Here is a 22,774-nt window from a genome sequence, read left to right as displayed (position 1 = left end):
TGACTAGCTCGAGTGTTCGCTTCTTGATAGCAGAGAATGTGCAAATGGCTAAGGAGTTATAGATGGCCAAGCATGGAGGAGAACAGGTTACAACATCTCCCAGAGAAGAGTTGAAGAGAGAAATACTGAGTGAGGTATCATCTCTCGAGATAGTCATGCAAATGTTGTATTCTATATTTCTCACCATGCATAAGTCAGTTGTCCATCTCAACGGTTGGCAGTAGCACTATGTTAGGAGAGCGCACATCTTGTCAGATTTGTACACTATCGTCGACCGCATGAAAACATGGACAATGAGACACAAGGGATCCTCATTACACTTTCCTAAGATGATGAAGCCCAAGGCGGTGGTGTTTAAGGCATGCTTCTGGAGTCAGATTTGTAACTATGAGGAACTCCCGCAACTCATCTCCACTTTGTAGGCTTCACATGTGTGGTGTTCAGAAGCATGGATGTTGTTATGCACACGCATGCGATCCCATCCATTGGCACACTCACCGAGACAAAGACTAAGAATCAAGTCCGACTGGAGCTGGACATGTACTTTGAGGACTTGATGTGCATAGCCACCAGCACAGACTTGGCGATCAACATAGACACTATGCATTAGTATGTTGCTAGTATGCCTATACTCAAGATGATTATGCTCATGTTATTAGATGAGTTGGATAGAGGAGCCAAATTGGTGTACCTGGATGCAACAAAGGCAAGAATTCATTTCCAAAAAGATGTCACCACAGAGTACACAGACACCATCATGGACTACCAATCTTGGCATTAGTTCACCACCGTCAACCATCTCAAGGACATCAAAGAGTTGGTCTTCCCACAGTCGTCTGAGTCTTAGTGATGTCTTGCATGGAGTGATCAAGCCCATTTTTGTCACATGGGTACATGTGTAGATTGTATGTAACATCTTGTAAAGTTAAAGTCCAAGTGTCGATAGTTGAATGTAATAGTCATAGAGTAGTTGAAGAGTCATGAGGGTAGATGAACAGTCACAAAGGGGAATGTCAAGGGTCACCCCACCCTTTCCTATTTATAGAACCTCATAACTCATTATACAGGCTTTTGAGGAGCCAAGCTTCCTATAGGATTATCTTGTAGAAAGCTTGGAGTGTATTGTAACGAGCCTTGACTTCTCCACAGTGCAGAGCTAGTACATCTCTTTGGAGGAGCAGGTGGCAGTGACTGGAACGTTCTGTTTTCAGGACTATTGGTTGGTCATGGTTGTATTGTATGATTGGAACTTTCTCTTTTAATATACAGAGCCAGCACATTTCATGCATATGTTGTTGCTGTATCTCAACTATCTTGGTTACTTTAATGATATATGTATATGTTTGCTTACGCATGTATGTATGAAATTTTTCTGTATATGTATGTACGATCTTACCAAGATGTGTTGTTGGTTTAACCATCACTTTGGATCATTGGCTAACCTGCGTTCTAGTTTGTAATGCATCTTTGCTCGTGTGTTCCCTTCTTAGCCGCGTGCTTTCACAGGTTTCCAAGGGACGCACTCACCCCACTTTCCATGTGTTAGAACCCTTCATGCACCTTCCTTAAATTGTTGCACCAGTCACACCCTTCCTATGAATAAGGACATCCTACTTACCTCCGCGCGCAACTGCGGTCAAGGTGATATCGTAACACCCACTGCTGGGACTCCTACACCAAATGGTCTGAGGTCTAGTTGGGACTTCTTACTAGGGAGATGCCATAACATGTTGGCGGGTCCAACACCATCAACACGAAGCTAGGGTGAAAAGTCCTTAACTTGAACTATGAGGGTTTATTTATAACACATGAGGTGACTCTCCACCTCCCATGTGACTCTTTACCTCCCTCATGACTCTTGAGCTCCCATGTGACTTTTGAGCTTCTATGTGGCCTTTGAACTCCTACATGACTCTAGGAATTCCTAGTGACTTTCCAAATTCCATTTGTGGCACTTGCGCCTCCACGTATTTTACATTTTGTTATTTTTGGAAATACAAAATTACATTCCACAAATTGTGGTAAAATACATGGACAACATAAGACTTTTATGACGACACTTTGAGAAGCCATAATTTGGTGAATTTGACATAAGACTTCATTGTAATGTATCAATGCCAAGTTATCCTCTTTTTTGCTATGTATTCTTGTCCTTCATGATATATCTTGCTTATATGTCTTCATCTTCATCCTCCAAAAGAAGTTGGTTATAACATCAGGGTCTTCCATGTCATTCCAATCTTCATCCATCTATTGTAGTTTACAGTTCATTTATTTCCACATTTGATCATACCTTTTTATTTCACTTCCACAAGTTTCTTCTTGCAGCTTCTCCTTGATGTCCTCCTTAAGCATCATCTTTGCATGTTAGGATGATAACGCCTACAAATAGAGTTCACTTTTGGAAAGACAATACTAGTCCCAAAATCACCTAATCTACCTTTTTCTCTCATGCAAAATGTTGATTGTGATGGGAAAATGGAACAAGGGCTGAGAGGAAGGCATTCTCGCATGTAGTTCATGGGTTCAGGAGGCAAGGAGTGAGGGACGGAGCACTAAGGGTGTGTAGTGTATAGTAGCAAGGAAGGAAGAGGCTTGCGTAGGTCTTGGAGGTAGAGAATGCATGCTTTCTCACTAAGAATACATAATGCACAGTGCTTGAGGAGATGAGTCTAGGGATTGCGATGTTAAGAACTGGAAGTGCTGAAGGGTGGCCCTACTTCTCAATGAAAGTGTGTAGTGCGCAGTGAAGGCAATGTTAGTCTAGGCATTATGCAGAGGGAAAATTTATGAGACAAGGGAGGCAAGTTTGGGCATTGTAATTGCTCAACGCATAGTGGTTGAGGAAACGGCTCAAGGGATTGCATAATTGTGTACTACAAGGTTTCGGAAATGGCGCTACTATCCACTAAGAATGCGTAGTGTGCAATTTGGGGTAGTATTAGTCCAGACTCATGCAACGGGAAAGTGTAGGAAGTAAGGTTGATTGACTGTGCTTTGAGGTTGCTCAATGCACAGTCAACGACGACGTCCGCTAGATGGGCATAATGTGTAGGTCAAAAAGGTAAGGATTTCATCACTTAGGCTTAGGAATGCACATTATTCTCATCACTTAGCTATAAGTTGAATGTGCTCATGAGTTGTGCAAGAGGTGAGGACAAAGAAGAACTATAAAATTGACTAAAGTGTGATATCAATGGGACAAGAGAGTAAGAGCATATAACAAGACTTGAACATGATCTCAGACACATATATAAACATGCATATAGCGACAAGATATACAGTACCCAAAACCAACATGCATACAACAAAATAATAGTAAAACAACACTTATCTCCAAGTGCGGCAATTAAGATATATCATTACAACACAAGTGTCAACTACAACAAAAAGATGTGTTATGCCATGAGAATGTGTCCAACGTATGTTCTAATAACAAATAGGATCAACTAATGTAAGAGCGTGCACTTGAATTGCCTCTTAAAGGTGCGCGAGTGCCACCTTTAACAAAAGACGACACTTTAGGCTTCTTTAGAAAGGAACTTAAACACTTACAAAAAATTAGAGAACATGCATGAAACAACTTCAACGACTCAAAATGATAGTTTTCACACTATCAATAGAAGGCTTCAAAATTTGAATGTAGACAAAATTTAGAAAGTATTATAACAGCGATAACAATACCCTCATAAACTTTGCTTGCCATTTAACTAAAATTATAATCCAAAAATATTTACATAATCAAAAAAATATAACAGAAACATTAAAACCTCATTAGGTGTTATTTTTAAATATTTTATTTAATATAAACTATAATAATGTATTATGATTCATAGCAAATGTGTGAAAAATAACCATCCAAACACCATTTCCTTATATATTATTTTTAAAACATTTATTGAATATAAAATATAATAATTTATCATGATTCATAGAAAATGTGCGAAAAGAAAACATTTATTTAATATAAAATATAATAACTGATCATGATGCATAGAAATTGTGTGAGAAAGGAAATATTTATACTTATAAAAATATTATTTTACATATTAAGTGTAATAGTTTCCTCATGATAATTGAGAAAAATATGTGGACAGGATAGTAACTGTGAAATCAAATTTGATGTGGGCGACTGTTAACACATTATTTTATTTTATTTAATGATATTTGTCAAATAAAAGTTAGGAAGTAGGAAGTTATTTGTGCGTAGTTCAGTGTTGCTGAAGATGACAACAAAAATCCTTTCAATCTTATCCCTCCCACCACCATTGTTAACTGTTAATAGGATTGACATAAAACAACTGCTTCATCTATAAATGGATCACCAGCTTCTAAAGAAACACGCAACTTCATCCCATTCCATACGCAGTCCCCTTTCAATACCCATTCCTTTATTTTTCTATGCTCACCCTCGCACCTCCAATGGACTTGATTGATCATGTTTTGGCTCCTGTAACTGGGCAACACATCAACTCATCACGGGAATCCGAAGAAACGTAGGAGCTCCAGCTATATGAGATGATATTCTTTGTTGTGAAGCCATTGACTTTGAAAGCAGCTATGTTGCTCAACATTCCTGATATCATCGCCACATGAGGCAATGGAGGTCTGCTTTTTGCCGAGTAGATTGCCTTTCACATTGTTGCTGCTAATTCCTCATCAACTGGCAATTCCCACGTGGATGTGGGATACCTGTACAGAATTCTGAGGTTCCTTGCTTCCTATGGTGTTTTCGCTGAACAAGAAGAGGTCGATCAGCCAGACGATTCAGACACCAAGAAAATAAAGTTCGGTTTGACAGGAATTTCGAAACTCCTGTGTGTGGAGGAAATGAGCAATCATGTGGGCCTTTCCTGCTCCTCATAGCAAACAACGTCTACTTGGAAGCCTTTCAACATTTTCAGGAATCTGTCTTGGAGGGCTGCTACACATTTAACAAAGCTCATGGTATGGATCCTTGGGAATACCTGGGCAACAATCCTGAATTCTACAAGATTTTCAACGAGGCCATGGCCACTAACATTAGATCTGTCATGGCTTCCATGGCGAAGATGTATGAAGAGAGGTTTAAGAGTATGATAACACTGGTAGATGTTGGAGGAGGTATGGGCTCTTCCTTGTCCATCATTGTGAAGGAACATCCACACATTCGTGGCATTAATCTCGATCTGCCTCATGTCATTGCCACTGTGCTTCCCATAACACGTAATTAGATCTATAATGTTGGTCACCCTTAATATAATAATTTTTTTGATATATATAACACGATAGCAAGTTGATGATCATTTATGATTGGGAACGAGGGAGTGTTGCAGGGGTGGAGCATATGGAGGGAAATATGTTCGAGCATATACCTTCTGCCGATGTAGTCATGATGGAGGTCAGGATTTCATCTATGGTCTTCTGTTTGCATAAGAAATTTACTTGTGCCACTATTATTATTTCTACATGTTGAAGAGGACCAATACTTTCCTATTGTCATTTACTGCAGTGGATTTGTTGAGGGCTAATGATATTCTATTGTCATTTACTACAGTGGATCCTCCATGACTGGGCGGATGAGGAGTGTGTGAAATTGCTCAAAAGAAGCTACGACACAACGCCAGCGAAGGGAAATGGGTTAATTGTGGAAGCAGTTGTTGAGGGAGACAAAGAAGGTGAAAGCATGTTGAGGTGATTGGCATTGTTATATGATATATCGATGATGGTTTACATAACTTGTGGGAAGGAGAGAACAAAGGAAGAATTCAAAGGGTTGTTCCAATGCGCAGGCTTCAAGAGCCACACCATCATCAAGCTGCCTTTCCTTCAGTCACTCATAGTGTTTTCCAAAGCGTAATAAGTTGTTGCATTTCCAATTATCATTACAATAACGTTGGTTTTGCTGGGGTTGTTATCATGTAGTATATGACCTATGTTTTATGTGGTACGTCAATAGTTTGAATTTTTAAGGAGCTAAAGGATTTAGAGTGCGATTATTGCTACAATTAATGGTGGTTTTTCCTTGTAGTATAAGATATATGTGATAGGTCAATATTTTGAATTTTTAACGAGTGAAAGAATTTATAGTGGGAGTAATCGGGATGGCTTCCACGATACCCTTAACTCAGAGATTTATAAGATTTCTTAAGAGTAGACATGGTTGAAATTATTGTGAGATTTTCTCATTATAACAAAGATTGTCTCATTATGACAAAGATTGTCTCATTATGAAAATGAACCATGGTCAATCATGGTCCAACGTCACATTGTGACAAAGATTGTCTGGATATGAAAATCAATAATGGTCATCCATGGTCAACTATGGTCCAACATGGCATTATGAAAAAGATTGCCTCAACATGAAAATCAACCATGGTCAACCATGTTTATATTAGGGTTTATAATATTGATCTTAGGGTTTATATATGTTGGGTTTGTAATATTAATACCGTGGGTTTAATATTATTCTCTTGGTTTTATAATAGCTTGGGTTTTTAATATTAATCCCTTAGGTTTACTATTCGTTTAGGTTTATAATATCAATCCCTTGGGTTTATTAATCTAAGGGATCATATTCCTAGGGTATGATATTAATCATAGGGTTTATTAATCCTAAGGCCTAATATAAATCCCTTGAGTTTATGATCATGATCAACCATGGTCCAACGTTGCATTGAGACAAAGATTATCTTAATACGAAAATCAACCATCGACAACTATGCTCAACCATGGTCAGTTATGGTCAATCATTGCCAACTATGGTCAACCATGGTTAACCATGGTCCAATATCGCATTGTGACAAATATTGTCTCAATACAAAAATCAATCTTGGTCAACCATGGAGAATCATGGTTCAACGTTGTATTGTGAGAAATATTTTCTCAGTATGTAAATCAACCATGGTTAACTATGTTTATTTTAGCGTTTATAATATTTATCATAGGGTTTATATGCCTTGGTTTATAATATTTATCATAGGAGTTTCTCAATATAAAAATCAATCATGGTCAACCATGGTCAACCATGGTCCAATGTCACATTGTTACAAGGATTGTCAAAATATGAAAATCAACCATGGTCAATGGCATTCTAATGTCACATTGTGACAACCATGGTCATCCATGGTCTAACATTGCATTGTGAAAACCATGGTCATCCTTGGTCAACCATGGTACAATGTCACATTGCGACAACCATGGTCATCCATGGTCCAACGCGACATTGTGACAAATATTGTCTCAATATGGAAATCAACCATGGTTAACCATTGTCCAAGGTCACATTATGAGAAAGATTGTCTCAATATGAAAAGGAATCACGATCAACCATAGTCCAATGTCACATTATGATAAAGACTGTGTGAAAATTAAAATCAACTATGGTCAACCATGCATATGTTATTGTTGTATCTCAGCTATCTTGGTTACTTTAATGATATATGTATCTATTTTCTTACACATGTATGTATGGAATTTTTTTGTACAAATATGTGTGATCTTACTGAGATGTGTTTTTGGTTTAATCATCACTTTAGATCATTGGCTAACCTACTTTCCAATTTGTGGTGCATCTTTGCTCGTGTGTTCCCTTCTTAGCCGCATGTTTTCATAGGTTTCCAAGGGGCACACTCACACCACTTTCCATGTGTTCGAACCCTTCATGCACCTTCCTTGACTTGTTGCACCAGTCACACCCTTGCTACCAACAAGGACATCCTACTTACCTGTGCGCGCAACGATGATCGAGGGGATACCATACGACCCACCATTGGGACTCCTACACCAAACAATCTAAGGTCTAGTTGTGATTTCTTACCGGGGAGAACCCCTGACATGTTGGTAGTTCAAGCACCGTCAACATTTCTGGCACTAGAAGGAGGGACAGATGACAAGCTATGTCCTCTCATCCTATTTTGAATCTTCAGACAATTTTTCATGGATACTATCAGACTCATCCCTCCATGATTTTTTTCGCATGCCGAACCTCTCACCATCACAAGGGAGTTTTTTAATCTCTTGTCCGAATTCACGTATGATGGTGAAGGTGAAGTAGCCTGACTTGAGTACTTAGAAGACTTCTATGCATTCCTTGAGGATGCAGATGAGTTCTATGAAGAAGTGGTCAACGTGATGCTTTCACACACACTTCGCGAATCCCCGAAATGATGGTACAACAGTCTTCCACCCAATAGTGTGCACTCACTTGACCAGTTTTGTGATCTCATTGAAGCTACTTTCCATAATTTTGATCCAAAACCTCTTGACAAAAATAGTTAAAACAACGGAAGACTCTACAAGAATCACCTATGGATTTTTGGGACCGCTTTTGGATATTTCAATTTAAAGCTTTGAAAAGTCACATGAAATTACAGTATCTCATGGAAAGATTTGAATATTTCCCTACCAAATCTGTCAATCCCAAGATGAAGTTGAAGTTCAAACCCCACTCAGCATACTTCGGTGATGAAGTTGTGCAATCGCAGACGGGCACAATCACTGTCACAAGTGACCATCTGACGTCCCCTCATCAAACATCTCCACCACCGTAGAGTGATGTTGGAGAACATGCACACATGTCCATTCAACTGTCACATCCTCCCAACATCACTTCTCTCAATTTTCGCACAAATTTGGTTGTGAAGCCCATGGGCTATGACATGCATGTCTTACCTCAACCTCCATCTTTGTGTTCTACTGATCCTCCGGATTACATTGTCTTATGTTCTTCCATTCCGGACTCTACATTTGTTGTGAATGAGGATCAAGATATCGACAAAGTTGGTGTTACACAAACAACCTGCACTATCATTCATGAAGAGTATGACTGGGAGCCTGAACATCAACCTGCGGTGAAGGATGATTCCCTTCGGTCCGCGCCTCCTCTGTTTTTCCCTGACATCTTTGGTGATTCTGCCATCCCTGATTTTGTGTGTGTATCTTCGTCTAGAGATGCAGCCATTGTTGATCATTCGCAAAACACATTAGATGTCATTCCATCATTCGACAATGGAGAGGACAAATCATTCTTTGAAAATCCACTTGATTTTTCATCTACCTTTTCCAGAAACATAGGGTGAATTTTTGAATTTTTTATTTTTCATGACGATGTTGATGAAATCTTTGATTTTTCTAATGATAGCTATCATGATCTATTACCCCCGTATTCGATCATGATGATGGTTTTATCACAATTGATTTTTCAAAGCCACCTATTTATGATGATCTATCTGTCGACGAACTCGAAACCCCACACACTATCGAGGCACTTTAGCTCGAGCTGATGGTTATTTCAGGCCCTCACTGTCCTGAGGTTGGTTTCACTTTCAATCAGGAAATTGTTAAAACACCCAAGGCTCCTCATCACTCATCTGTATGCATTGAAGATTAATCTCACACACAGATTATGCTTCCTCCACTCAAACTACACAATCCCATCGCTCATGCATTGGAGGAATCTTACACAACAAGCACACATGTGCGACCCAAGTTATCTTTGTTTCTTTCATTTTCTTGCATGTCACATTCAAGAGTATGTGTATGCTTAACATCTGCATGCAGTGTCACACAACACCATGGTAAGTCCACGGATTACATGTCATGCACTCACACTCATGTTTGTTCCGTGGATGCTTTTAAACTCAGAGTGTGTTTGTCTTCATTGTTATATATTTCATGTTTACTCGTTCACACGACTTAGATGTTCATGAAACATGCCTTCACCAACAAGGGTTGACCAATGTGCAGGTGGCTGCATTGGAAGTATGATTTCACGTGAGCAGACCCATGCACTATTAGCTTAGGATTAGGAGTAGTGTTTTCTTTTGGTTTGTTTTCCTGCATGCATGTTTGCTTCTTACTTTGTATGTTTGCTTGATTGCTTGTTTGTTTTCTTACTTGCACTGCTTATGCATTTACTTCTACTTTTTCTTTGGTTTTAGGTGTGTTTTCTTGTTTACGTTTGTAGGATAGGTTCACATGGATCGTGTGCGACTCTGGAAACAAGCAAGGTAAAGTAGAAGAGGACATGTGAGATTATCAATACTTGGTTATTTATCATCATGTCTTTGTATGCAGAACTTGTTGTCTTCAGTTCATGATACACCAAGGGAAAATATGTGTTGTTTGTAGTGAGGCTTGGTGAAAACACACTTCTTGCGTGCTAACTAGTATCACCTACTCTAGTTAGTTGTTTTTGGGTTAATCCTTGTCAGCTCAGTCAAGTAGAGTAAGGTGAGGGGGAAAACCTTAACAAGCACGTTAGAGGTACATATAAACTACTTCTATGAAGGGATAACCTCTTCTTCTCTCAATAAGTCGAGATCCCTCTTCTTCCTCTCAAATGAATAAGTGCTATGCACAGTTAAAAATGAAAATGAAAAATTGAAAATTTTCTAAAAATGAGTAAGGTGAAAGAAGAGAAAGGCTTCCTATGCAGAGAGGTGATGCAAGTAACTTCGCCGGGGTACTGACTAGGCTCGCTGGCAGTGGAGCAATGCTTGTGTTCCTGTGTGACTCTGTCAGGGTATTGTCCAAGCCTGCTAGTAATGGAGTGACATCAAAGATGAAACTTAAACTCTGACAACCATAAGGCTTGTGCACCAATATACCCATCATCCCCAATCAAAACAACTATGTTGGCTTGGCTTGGAATGTGTGTCGATCGTCCAAGATCTTGGAAAATGCTACATCTTACAATCAAGCAAGTTTGGAAAACAAGACAAAGAGAGAACTGAACAATACTTCTGGAGGTGTTAGACTTGCTTTTCACAAATAAGGTCCATTCAGAGAGCTGAAGTTCTACCAGTGTGTCCCCAAGTGTTGTAGCAGCTACAAACACCCTCCAAAATTTTTTCCTTAGCTTTGTTTTGGAGCCTCCCTACCAATCATCCTTAGGAGCATGTCTTGCACTGTCAAGTACATAGACTTCAACTGATTTTCAGTGATTGGCGAGCCTGTGCATGTTAGTTTGATTCACTTCCTTCATACGCTGCCATCCCAGACTTAGTTTATTTGCTAGCTGAGCAGTTCCCCTAGAAAATTGTGCAATTCTAGAGGGGAATGAGCCTTCCCTCCAGAAATTGCACAAATCTATTGGGTTTCCTGCAAACCTCTAGAATTGCACAGAATAATCAGATAGGCCTCGCATAGAAAACTGCACAATCTGGCCTGGCACTAAGCCTCAGCCCAGAAATTGTGCAATTCTGGGAGATAGTCACCTATTGACCATAGAAATTACATAATCCCTTAGGGACAACCAACCCAGCTCAGCCCAAAAACTGCACAAATCCCTCTCCCAGGCTTGTAGGTTGTTGCATGTGCCTTTAGGTTGACCAGTTCCCTCCGAGACCCAACAAACTTGATTTGCATGCATGGGATGCTTTTCCCAAAATAGAAAAAATCAACATTCAAAAATCATCCCTAGATTTTAGGGATCTATTTTAGCAGTTGGAGGTTACATGCAAAGATCGTTTTAGAAACTGACCTCCAACTGTCGTTTTTTCTTAGATCTGTGGCATGCACGTCATGAGACTCAAACTTATTTATTCGATGTTGCAGAGCTCATTCCTCACATCAATTTGGAGCTATGACATCCCACATCACATCTAGGAGTCGTCGGCACGTTCAACTCATCTTTTTCCGGGTAAGTCTGCTTTACAAGTCTTGTGTAGTTTTTCTATCGCTTTTTGTGTTTTGGCTTGTGTGAGTGTTTTCTTCTTGATTTCTATGAACGATTGTTGTCGTTTGCATGCGTGTTAGCCTGTAATAGTAACGTTTCAGTTTTCATTTGCATCTCACTGCTGTCACATGCATGACACTGTTTTTTGACTGAAGGTCGCCATTGCGGTGATCCACTTCACACACATGCATGTCTTCCCATTTTCTGAATCTTGCATTCATTTTTTGCATCCATGATCATTAACTCTCTCTTACACTCAGTTTCGCCATGCATTCAAAACTACACATGTTTTCAGTCGCTCGTTGGCGGGTCTGGGCAACCTTGACCCGCACCTCGCCTTGCCCGGACAATATTATGCATTTCTGAGAGGGAAGGCTCTGCCTTCCTCCCATAAAATGAAAAAATTTGGCCAGGCACTGTCCTCAAGGCTTGCTATATGCATTTCTGAGAAGCATTGCTCTGTTGGCCCAGAAAATTGCACAATGCAGTCCTTGGGCTTGCAGGCCTTACTAGATGAAAGTGTGCATTGCGCAATCTCAGCCCCAGTAGGTCAACCTGGTTTGCGCACTACCCAATTCCAACATCCAATCACCCTCTCGACAGTCTAGATTGTGCTTTGTGCAAGTTCGGCAGTCAGTCTCCGAGCCTCCCGGTGAAAATTGCGCAATCCTTGTCATCAATCTCCCTGGTATGTTGCATGTTAGTCCTCAAGTTTGCTTTGGTTTTGAAATGATAGATTGCTTTCCATGAATGTCGCCATTTCTCCAAGTATTGTAAGTGTTTACCTGTCTCTCTGCTATATAGGTTCAATGGGGAAGGTCTGGAAGACCGTTGGGTCTATGTGAATATTCACAATTGTGGCATGTACCAGATTGCATGTAGGCATCCCACGTTTCCATTCGTAGACATGATACATTGGATTGTCTCGCACGCTAATCCCGAGATGATGGTGTTAAGCAGTGTCAGCGGGAAAGGGCTTGCTACATTCAGGGCATAGGACTATCAACAGATGTACCACTTGCCACAGTCGGTGATCATAAAGGAGACACCCTTCAGCAGACCCAACAGCAGTGCAAACTCTAGGGATATCTTGAAGAGTTGGGTGAAGGAGCTAGCCAAGTTTAGGATGACACCTAACCAGGTTTACAAGACGAAGATACTGCGGAAGGCATATCAGTACTTGGTCATCTTCGCATGTTGCTTATACGGCTAAGGGAGAACAGAGACCTTCTCGCAAAGTTGGGTGATCGCGTTGGACCAACTTGCCAGTGAAGGTAGATCATGCAACTCATCCAACATGTTGGCTCATAGGCTGAAGGAATAAGTAACAAAAGGTCGACAGCTGCCCAAATGTCAGAAAGAAGTAATATACATGTCCACATACATTCTGGATGCAATTTGTGCCCGTCAACAGTTCTCAAGCTTGAGTTGGGCATGGACATTAGTGGAAACCTATGCACACACTTACTACAGATTGTTTTCTGAATGCAGCTTCCGCTGTGTCATCACACAATTGTCAGACCATTTTGTCACCCCGGTGTGCAAGATGATATTTGAGCAGGATCCACTTTGCATGTCGCAGGAAGTAATGGAGGCATTGATCGACATAGCGAATTGTTATGCCTCACCGCTTGGCACCTTCATACGGATGTACAACGCAAAGAAGCCTTCACATGTTTTACCGAATTTTTCCATGGACAAGCTCGTCATGCAAGAAGTGTCGTACCACATCTCGACAAGACTCTCAGCTAGACTACATCAGAAGAATAAGGCACCCTAGCCCGCTCTTCCATTGCGGATTAGGTTGTACGAGATACAAAATCTTAAGCATACTAATGCCGAGACCGATGAGTTCAAAAGATTTACTTTTGGCACCAGGCATTTCAATTCATATAACCTGCACTGCTTGGTGAAAGAACATTGTTTGAGTGTGGTTTCCATGGATCCATGGGGTGTGTCATTGGCCTGAGGAAGGCCCATGGAGATATTGTCACAACTTCTCTAGGCTCGATGAACCAATTAGCATAGCTTTGGAATGGTTAGAAAAGCAGAGAGACGCAACATCTTAGAGAGCAGCCTCATCTGCAATAGCAGAGGGTAATGTACCTACGCGTGAAAAAGGCAAGAGAAAGGTTGTCGACAATGCCGAGGAAGAACAAATCTGCAAGTTCAAAGTAGATCCACTTGTTCTGAAAGTAGCTTTGGAGATAGAGGTGAAGAGGTGACAACGTGATAGGAGGAACACACAAAGGCAGAAAGAGAAATAGAGGATGGAGGAAATAGTGAAGGAGTTGCAAGAGTTGAACCAACAACTCCGAGAAGAACAATAGCTACGTAGATGGGAGAAGGAAGCGCAACAGGGACAAACATAGTAGGAAGCACAACATGCACAAATTGATGAAACTATGCCCATATAGGTTGTAGACTCATCTGAGCAACTGTGACAAAGCAGACAGGGTGAACAGTCATAGGAGCAGGACTTCGCTCAAGATATTGAACAGATACTTGAGCAGATGGATACAAAGATGGAGCAACTAGAGTCAGAACATGACATTGAACTCATGCCTTACAACCAAGAGGTCAACCCATTGGCTTCACCAGATTCGAAAGCAAAGCAAGTCCTAAGCGATCAAGGAAATACTGAGATCCTTGAAGAAAATCTGGAAGTAGAGATGCACAACATATCATTCGATGAGTCGCAACATAGAGTTGTGCAATCGTGCAGAGTGACTACTCCGGATGTCCATGCATCTCCTACGCAAATTAAAGAACGAGTGATCGCATCTAACATGTGCAAGCATCCAACAGAATTGGCTGATGCTACCAGAGCATATGCTAAAGCCACCAGCTCGAGTGTTCGCTCCTTGATAGCAGAGAATGCGCAAATGGCTACGGAGTTACAAACGACCAAACATGGAGGAGAACGAGTTACAACATATACTAGAGAAGAGTTGAAGAGTGAAATACCGAATGAGGTATCATCTCTTGAGATAGTCATGAAATGTTGTGTTCTATATTTTTCACCATGCATAAGTCAGTTGTCCATCTCAACGGTTGGCAGCAGCGCTGTGCTAGGAGAGCACACATCTTTTCAGATTTGTACATTGTCATCGATCACATGAAAACATGGACAATGAGACACAAGGGAGCCCCATTACACTTGCCCAAGATGATGAAGCCCAAGGCGGTAGAGTTTAAGGAACGCATCTGGAGTCAGATCTGTAACTATGAGGAACTCCCGCAACTCATCTCTAGTTTGCAGGCTTCACATGCATAGTGTTCAGAAGCATGGATGTTGTTGTGCGCACACATGAAATCCCATCCATTGGGACACTCACTGAGGCAAAGACTAAGAATCAAGTCTGACTGGAGCTGGACATTTACTTTGACAAGTTGATGTGCATAGCAACCAGCGTAGACTTGGCGATCAACACAGACACTATGCATTAGTATGTCGTTGGTTTGCCTGCACTCAAGACGATTATGCTCATGTTATCAAACGAGTTGGATAGAGGAGCCAAATAAATGTACCTGGATGCAACAGAGGCAAGAATTCATTTCCAGAAAGATGTCACCACAAAATACACAGACACCATCATGGACTACCAATCTTCGCATCAGTTCACCACCGTCAACCATCGCAAGGACGTTGAAGAGTTGGTATTCCCACAGTCATCTGAGTCTTAGTGACCTCTTGCATGGCTTGCTCAAGCCTATTTTTTCTCACATGGGTACATGTGCAAATTATATGTAACATCTTGTAAAGTTAAAGTCCAAGTGTCGATAGTTGAATGTAATAGTCATAGAGTAGTTGAAGAGTCATGAGGGTAGATTAACAGTCACAAAGGGGAATGTCAAGGGTTGGGTTTTCTATTTATAGAACCTCATAACTCATTGTACAGGCTTTTGGGAAGCCAAGCTTCCTATAGGATTATATTGCAGAAAACTTGAAGTGTATTGTAATGAGCCTTGACTTCTCCATAGTGCAGAGCTAGTACATCTCTTTGGAGGAGCAGGTGGCAGTGACTAGAACGTTCCATTATCATGACTAGTGGTTGGTCATGGTTGTATTATATGATTGGAACTTTCGCTTTTAATATACCGAGCCAACACGTTTCATGCATATGTTGTTGTTGTATCTAAATTATCTTGGTTACTTTAATGATATATGTATATGTTTTCTTATGCATGTATGTATGGACTTTTTTTGTATATGTATGTATGATCTTACTAAGATGTGTTGTTGGTTTAACTATCACTTCGGATCGTTGGCTAACCTGCTTTCTAGTTTGTAATGCATATTTTCTCATGTATTCCCTTCTTAGTCGCATGCTTTCATAGGTTTCCATGGGGCGCACTCACCCCACTTTCTATTTGTTAGATCCCTTGATGCACCTTCCTTAACTTGTTGCACTGGTCACACCCTTGCTACAAACAAGGACATCCTAATTACCTCCGTGCGCAACTGTGATCGAGGCGATACTGTATGACCCAATGTTGGGACTCCTACACCAAACGGTCTGAGGTCTAGTTGGGACTTATTACTAGGGAGATCCCTTGACATGTTGGCCAGTCCAGCACCATCAACAAGAAGCCAAGGTGAAAAGTCCTTTACTTGAGCTATGAGGGTTTATTTATAAAAAATGAGATGACTCTCCACCTCCCATGTGACTCTTTACCTCCCTCATGACTCTTGAGCTCCCATGTGACTTTTGAGCTTCTATGTGACCTTTCAACTCCTACATGACTATAGGAATTCCTAGTGACTTTCCAAATTCCATGTGTGGCCCTTGGGCTTCCACGCATTTACATTTTCTTATTTTGGGAAATACAAAATTACATTCCACAAATTGTGGCAAAATACATGGACAACATAAGACTTTTACGATGATACTTTGAGAAGCCATAATTTGGAAAATGTGACATAAGACTTCATTGTAATGTATCAATGCCAAGTTCTCCTCTTTGTTGCTATGTATTATTGTCCTCATGATATATCTTGCTTATATGTCTTCATCTTCATCCTCCAAAAGTAGTTGGTTATATCATTAGAGTCTTCCATGTCATCCCAATCTTCATCCATCTATCGTAGTTTACAGTTCGTTTATTTCCACGTTTGATGATGACTTTGTATTTCACTTCCACAAGTTTCTTCTTGCAGCTTCTCCTTGATTTCATCCTTAAGCATCATCTTTCCATGTTAGGATGATAGCACCTACAAATAGATTTCACTCTTGGAAAGACAATATTAGTCCAAAAATCACCTAATATACCTTTTTTCTCATGGAAGATGTTCACTGTGATGGGAAAACGGAACAAGGGCTGAGAGGGAGGCATTCCTGGGTGCAGTTCATGGGTTCAGGAGGCAAGGAGTGAGGGACTGAGCACTAAGGGTGTGCAATGTATAGTGGCAAGGAAGGAAGAGACAAGCTTATGTGCATTGCGCAGGTCCTGGAGGCAGAGAAGGCATGATTTCTCACTGAGAATACACAGTGCACAGTGCTTGAGGAGATGAGTCTAGGGATTGCAATGTTAAGAACTGAAAGGGCTGAAGGGTGGCCCTACTTCTCAATGAAAGTGTGTAGTGTGCAGTGAAGGCAATGTTAGTCTAGGCATTGTGCAAAGGGAAACTTTACGAGACAAGGGAGGCAAGTTTGGGCACTGTAATTGCACAATGCACAGTGGCTGAGGAAGAGGCTCAAGGGATTGCATAATTGAGTACTGCAAGGTTTCATAAATGGCACTACTGTCCACTAAGAATGCGTAGTGTGTAATTCAGGGTAGGATTAGTCCAGACTCATGCAATGGGAAAGTGTAGGAAGTAAGGTTGATTGACTATGCTTTGAGGTTGCTCAATGCACAGTAAAGGACGATGTCCGCTAGATGGGCATAATGTGTAGGTCCAGGAGGTAAGGGTTTCATCACTTAGGCTTATGAATGCACATTACGGTCATCACTTAGCTAGAAGTTGAATGTGCTCATGAGTTGTGCAAGAGGTGAGGACAAAGAAGAACTCTAAAATTTCCTAAGTGTGATATCAATGTGACAAGAGAGTAAGAACATATAACAAGCCTTGAACATGATCTCAGACACATATACACCCATGCACATAGCAACAGGTTTTATTGTACCCAAAACCAACATGCATACAACAAAACGATAGTAAAATGACACTTATCTCCAAGTGCGGCAATTAAGATATATCATTACAATAGAAGTGTCGACTGCAACCAAAAGATGCATTATGCCATAAGAATGTGTCGAATGCATGTTCTAATAAAAAATAGGATCAACTATTGCAACAGCGTGCACTTGAGTTGCCTCTTAAAGGTGCGCCAATGCCACCTTTAACAAAAGACAACAATTCAGGCTTCTTTAGAAAGGAACTTGAACACTTAGAAAAAGTTAAAAAACATGCATGAAACAATTTCAATGACTCAAAATGACAGTTTTCACACTATCAACAGAAGACTCCAAAATTTGAATGTAGACAAAATTTAGAGAGTATTATAACAACGATAACAATACCCTCATAAGCTTTGCTTGCCATTTAACTAGAATTACAATCCAAAAATATTTACATAATCAAAAAAATATAAAACACTATTTAGAAACATTAAAACTGCATTAGGTGTTATTTTTAAATATTTTATTTAATATAAACTATAATAATGTATTATGATTCATAGCAAATGTGTGAAAAATAACCATCCAAACACCATTTCCTTAGATATTATTTGGAAAACATTTATTGAATATAAAATATAATAATTTTTCATGATTCATAGAAAATGTGTGAAAAGAAAACATTTATTTAATATAAAATATAATAATTCATCATGATGCATAGAAATTGAGTGTTAAAGGAAATATTTATACTTATAAAAATATTATTTTACATATAAAGTGTAATAGTTTCCTCATGATAATTGAGAAAAATATGTGGACAGGATAGTAACTGTGAAATCAAATTTGATGTGGGTGACTATTAACACATTATTTTATTTTATTTAATGATATTGTCAAATAAAAGTTAGGAAGTAGGAAGGCATTTGTGTGCAGTTCAATGTTGGTGAAGATGACGACAAATCCTTTGAATATTATCCCTCCCACCACCATTGTTAGTAGGATTGACATAAAACAACTGCTTCATCTATAAATGGATCACCAACTTCTAAAGAAACACGCACCTTCATCCCATTCCATACGTAGTCCCCTTTCAATACCCATTCCTTTATTTGTCTATGCTCACCCTCGCACCTCCTATGGACTCGATTCATCATGTTTTGGCTCCTGTAACCAGGCAAGACATCGACTCATCATGGGAATCCGCAGCAACGCAGGAGCTCCAGTTGTATGAGATGATACTCTCTGCTATCAAGCCATTGGCTTTGAAAGTAGCTGTGTTGCTCAACATTCGTGAATTCATCACCACACGAGGCAACGAAGGTCCACTTTCTGCCGAGCAGATTGCCTTTCCTATTGCTGCTACTAATTCCTCATCAACTGGAAATTTCCACTTGGATGTGGGATACCTCTACAGAATTCTGAGGTTCCTTGCATCCTATGGAGTTTTCAGTGAACAAGAAGAGGACGATCAGGTAGATGATGCAGACACCAAGAAAATAAAGTTTAGCTTGACGGGAATTTCGAAGCTACTGGTGTATGGAGGAAATGAGAAATCATGTGGGCCTTTCCTGCTCCTGATAGCAAACAACATCTACCTGGAAGCCTTTCAACATTTGTAGGAATCTGTCTTGGAGGGTTGCTACACATTTAACAAAGCTCATGGTATGGATCCCTGGCAATACCTAGGCAACAATCCATAGTTCAACAAGATTTTCAACGAGGCCATGGCCACTAACACTAGATCCATCATGGCTTCCATGGTGAATATGTATGAATATGGGTTTAAGAGTATGGCGACGCTGGTAGACATTGGAGGAGGTATGGGCTCTGCCTTGTCCATAATTGTGAAGGAACATTCACACATTCCTGGGATTAATCTCGATCTGCCTCATGTCATTGCCACTACGCCTACCATAACTGCTAATTAGATTTGTAATGTTGGTCACCATTAATGTAATAAATTTGTTGATATATATAACACGATATCAAGTTGATGACGATTTATGACTTGGAATGATGGAGTGTTGTAGGAGTGGAGCATTTGGAGGGAAATATGTTCGAGCACATACCTTCTGCTGATGCATTCATGATGAAGGTGACGATTTCATCTATGGTCTTCATGTTGAGGGCCAATACTTTTCTATTGTCATTTACTGCAGTGGATTTGTTGAGGGCTAATAACATTCTATTGTCATTTATTGTAGTGGATTATCAATGACTGGGGGGATGAGGAATGTGCGAAATTGATGAGAAGAAGCTACTATTGAAGAGATATTGAGCTTTGTTATGCCTGCAATGCTTCCATTAGCTTATCCAATTCTTAGGATTAGGAGTGTGAAAATAATTTTTTGTTGCTGCTATTGAAGAGATATTGAGCTTTGTTATGTATTTTGTTGTTGAGATATTGAGCTTTGTTATTTGAAGTAGTAGATCAAACTAATTGGTAGATTTAACTTCTTAATCTACGAAAGTCCAAGAGCGAAATTTATTTTTCATTCTTCATAATAAATGAATGCCAGAAATATTTTTCTTTCTTCAATTTTCAGGCAACATTATTCTACTACTCCCACAAGAAATAAGACATCTTTTGCACATTACCCTTTTATTTCAAACTCGCCAGGGACTATTACTTCTTACAACAGCCCTTGTTTAATTGAAGTGTCACATTAAGTACTTTGTTATTTATGTCACTACTAATAGCACTTTATCCTCTCACACCTTTGGTGTCTTTCATCATGTCATTATTTAAATGAAGTGCCACACTATGTAAGAAACATGATATGTTCACATACTAGAAGAATTCTTTGAATCTTAATCATTGGTCATGCACAATCAAACCCATAATAAACATAAGGGTATTAAGTTCTTTTTATTTATACAACTAATTAAAGGATAAATGTGTTTATGCAGTATTATGTTTCAAAGCATTGCAATGTTTAGTAGTTCAAAGCATTGGAGTATTATCTTTGAATATTTATAGGGAAGACGATTATGTGAAAATGTTGTTAAATGGTTATTTTTAATTAAGATGGGAAACATGTTTATAAGGAAGATGATTATGTGAAAAGGTTGTTATATGTTTATTTTTCGTTAAGATGGGAAATTAAATCTTTGGATACAATAACTAGCACAAATCATTTGTGTATGTAAAGGACACCTTTTCTTATTTTTTTACAATATGGCCTATCAACATCATATGACTCAATATCTTTCAGAATTTATCCACTACTCATAACAATATCCAAATATGTAACAATGGATTTAAATTCCCTCATAATCCATTAGTCCTCAAAGAGATTATATTTATATATTTCTACCTCTCTATCATGTACTCTCATCAAATATCCATTAATGATTAACTAGTTCATACCCTCTTTTGATTGGTACTAAAAGGGTGACTAGAATCCACATATAAATGGAAAACAAAAATATAGACTTTATTAAATGGTTTATATATTGGTTACACAGTTTATACCCTCTTTTGATTGGTACTAAAAGGGTGACTAGAACCCACACATAAATGAAAAACAAAAATATAGACTTTATTAAATGGTTTATATATTGATTATGCATGGGCGATCTAAAAAAATACACTTCCATCTTTTAAGTAAAATAACAACTCACCTTCACATTGGCGTACCCTTTCCTCTACTTCAAGGTATGCTAGCTTAAGCATGTCTATAAAGATACTTCTTATTTTTGTTTTTTCTCTTCTCCGTAACATCTCATCAACTTATTTTTCTCTCTATTTATAAGATTTATTAAAGAATTTTTTATCATTTAATTTTTTCATGAATACTTACTCTTACACTAAAATGTAAAAGAGGTATAAACAACTTTGCTCCTAGTTTCACTTGTTATAGATATTTTAAAGAAAAAAAATATGTTTACATTTACACATTAATAATATGCATTATATGTAATATGAAGAATGCAAGGTATTAATGGATATTTTATCTTGAGAATGGGTAGGGTGGAAATATGTTCGCATATATATTTTCAGTGTTCTTCATGGAACAAACTTGTTTTTGATATAAAAGTAAAAGAAAATTTATATTACATATAATTTATTTTTTGTTAATAAAATAAAGGCTTTGAGTTTATTTTTTGTTTTGATAGATCAATTTTCCAATTAATAGTTATTAACATATGTGATTTCATGTTGAATTTTATGTTTATATATATATAATATTTTAATGATCTATATTGAATCATTATATTATTTTTCATCTATTTCAATATGTTCAAAGTGAAAAAAAATTAGATGAATCAACATGCAGTGTTATTAACAACAAGTCCAATTTTGGACAATTGGAGCTTGAAACTTTCTCGATCGATTTTGAAGCATCAAACACCACATTTTTTGGGACAAACCTTTCCTTTTTACCATTGAATCCCAATATGTTGATCTACATGTAGAGGCATGTTGGCCACCCAATAGACTCCCCTCTCATATTTCAAATGAAATGGGCCCCTCCTTTGATTTTCTTGCTTATTTTCAGTTTTGATAACTTGGTTTGAACTGAAATGGCAATTACGATTTTGAAAAAAAAAAATTCTTGATTTTGACATGGTTTCTTTTATTGCCATGTGGTATGATAATGATCTTTAAAGAAGTCAAAGTCACACCTCAAAACCTATTAACAGTGCTTGATGGTTGATTTTTCATTTTTCTAAAGTTATATATATCTCATATCTGTTGAGCAATATCCTAACGCTACATGTCTATTTAATCAAAGCTACATGTGACATTATGTTTTCAATGTGTTTTTATATATTTCATATCCTTGACTATAGGTTAAAATTGTGCTCAAAGTCATGGTGTTTATGTATTATATAACTTGTAGATTATGAATTTTTTGGTTGTTTTCGAGCCTTGATATGACATATAACATAGGCACTTATATTCACAATGGTTCATACTCCTTGATGAGTAAAATGTTGTGACTCCATCACCTTATAATATCAGGTGGAGTTATTAAACTT

The 22,774-nt window shown here is 38.7% G+C and overlaps 2 pseudogenes; both read left to right on the top strand.

The window, feature by feature from the left end:
• Positions 1-4,401: 4,401 nt before the first annotated feature.
• On the top strand, positions 4,402-5,839 carry LOC149248100 (caffeic acid 3-O-methyltransferase 3-like; annotated as a pseudogene).
• A 13,021-nt stretch (positions 5,840-18,860) lies between these two features.
• On the top strand, positions 18,861-20,055 carry LOC149248099 (caffeic acid 3-O-methyltransferase 3-like; annotated as a pseudogene).
• Positions 20,056-22,774: the final 2,719 nt, after the last annotated feature.

This window comes from Pinus tabuliformis, chromosome 7 (genome assembly GCF_031772625.1).
Source record: "Pinus tabuliformis cultivar Carrire ecotype Pingquan chromosome 7, CPIR1, whole genome shotgun sequence".
In the NCBI taxonomy this organism is placed as follows: domain Eukaryota; kingdom Viridiplantae; phylum Streptophyta; class Pinopsida; order Pinales; family Pinaceae; genus Pinus; species Pinus tabuliformis.
Note: the sequence above shows the minus strand (reverse complement) of the source record. Positions and strands in the feature narration are given on the sequence as shown.